Raw genomic sequence first — 2,257 nt, 5'->3', positions numbered from 1 at the left:
CCCCAAGGCTCTGGGTCCGCTCTGTCTCCGGGGAGTGAGGCGGTTGGGGGTCCCTCCCTGAGACTCACTGTGACCAGCAGAATTTTGGGGAACTACGAAATGGGAGGAGGCGGGTTTCTGCATCCGGATGGGACCGGTGTTCCGATCATCCTTGAGCAAATATTTGTTGCGCACCCGCTACGTGCCAGACACTGCTGGGGATTTAGATCCCTGTCCTCGTGGAGTCCACAGCCGGGTGGGGGAGACCGGCCCCAGACATGCAAATCAGGACTGGATCTGAAGCAGTGATTCATGCTGTGAAGATAGGACCAGAGGACTGTGTGGGGTGACACGGGAGCTGAGAGGTGACAAGTGAGAAAGCAGCCGTGAGGAGGTGCACAGGCAGAGGGGACAGCTAGCTCAAGCCTCTGGGTGGGAAAGGGCTTGGGGGAGGGGCAAGGTGGTGGTCACAGTGGCCTCCAGCAGCAAAAGGAGGGCCTGGCAGAAGCAGGTGCTGATGAGGAGGGAGAGGAGGGCCAGGGCTCCAGGCAGAAACGGCCTCAGGGGTGCACAGTGTAAAGTTTTGTTATTGTGGTAAAATCCACATAAATTCGAATGCACCATTGGAACCATCCCTAAGTGCGCAGTTGGGTGGCATGAAGCACACTCCCACGGCTGGGCCCCCACCCCCACCAGCCATGCCCAGAACATTTGTGTCTCTCTGTCCCCGTTAAACATTAACTCCCCATCTTACCCCGCTCCCAGCCTAACGAATTTTAAGTGGGACAGGGAACCATCCGAAGCCTTTCAGCAGGGGGCGGGGAGCCGGGGAGAGGGGATCTGATTGCACTTTAAGAGATTTCTTTGGCGTTATACCTTTCCCGTTCCCACTCCCTCCTTCCCACCGGTGCCCATGAAGGACCTGCTGTGTGCCGGGCTCTGGGGTCTGAGCAGTGGACAAAACAGATCCGGGTCTCCCTTGTCGCGGGGGAGATTGTTCGTATAGTAAACCAAGAAACAAAGTTCCGTGATGACAGATTAGCTTCTCCTGAACCTGTGCGTGCACCTTTCTTCAGGCTTCCTGAGGGAGGTCTGACGATCAGCACTGTGTGAGTTTCAGGGGTGCAACTCAGTGATTTGACGTGTGCACAAGGATTGCACAAGGATTGCCACAATGAATAGGTTAACTCCCTAGTTCCTGTGCAAGTGATGAGAACATTTTAAGAGCTACTCTTGGAGCCATTTTCAAGTATATCACATTACTATGCATAGTAAGGATAACTATAGGCACCGGGTTGTACATTACACCTCCGGGATGTACTCCTCTTAGAAGGGCACGTTTGTGCCCTTAGACCAATACCTCCCCATTTCCGGCGCCCCCCAGCCCCTGGCAGCCACCATCCCGCTCTCAGTTTCGGATTTTTAAAATTCCACACACACGTGAGAACACCTAGGATCGGTCTCTGTCTGCCTGACTTGTCCCGCGTAGGGTAACGCTCTAGAGAATACAACAGCACGGAGGTAAATGGCAGCATGGTCTTTTTTATTTTTGAATAATATTCCAGGGTGTGTCTCTCACATTCTTTCTTTTTAAGATTTTATTTATTTGAGAAAGAGAAGGAGAGTGAATGAGAGAAGCAAACCAGAGAGAAAGAGAGTGAGCATGAGCAGGGGGAGGGGCAGAGGGAGAAGCAGACTCCCCGCCGAGCAGGGAGCCCGATGTGGGGCTTGGTCCTGGGACTCCAGGATCAGGACCTGAGCCGAAGGCAGACGCTTAACCGACTGAGCCACCCAGGCACCCGCTTGCTTGCTTGTTTGTTCCCTTCCTTTCTTTTTCTTTCCTTCCTTCTTTCTTTCTGTTCTTTTATCACATCTTTTTTTTTTTTAAAGATTTTATTTATTTATTTGACAGACAGAGATCACAAGTAGGCAGAGAAGCAGGCAGAGGGAGAGAGAGGAGGAAGCAGGCTCCCCGCTGAGCAGAGAGCCCGATGCGGGACTCGATCCCGGGACGCAAGATCATGACCTGAGCCGAAGGCAGCGGCTCAACCCACTGAGCCACCCAGGCGCCCTATCACATCTTTTTTATTCATTCATTTGTCAATGACGCTAGGATATTCCATGTCTTGGCTACTGTGAACAATATTGCAATGAACAAAGGAACACATGTATCTTTTCTAATGTTTTCCCTGGCTAAATACACAGAAGTGGGATTCTTTGATCACATATCCCTATTTTTTTCCATATATCCCTATTTTTTATGTTTTGAGGGACCTCC

This window comes from Mustela erminea, chromosome 1, assembly GCF_009829155.1.
Source record: "Mustela erminea isolate mMusErm1 chromosome 1, mMusErm1.Pri, whole genome shotgun sequence".
In the NCBI taxonomy this organism is placed as follows: domain Eukaryota; kingdom Metazoa; phylum Chordata; class Mammalia; order Carnivora; family Mustelidae; genus Mustela; species Mustela erminea.
The sequence above is the reverse complement of the archived record's forward strand: the minus strand, read 5'-3'. Positions refer to the sequence as shown.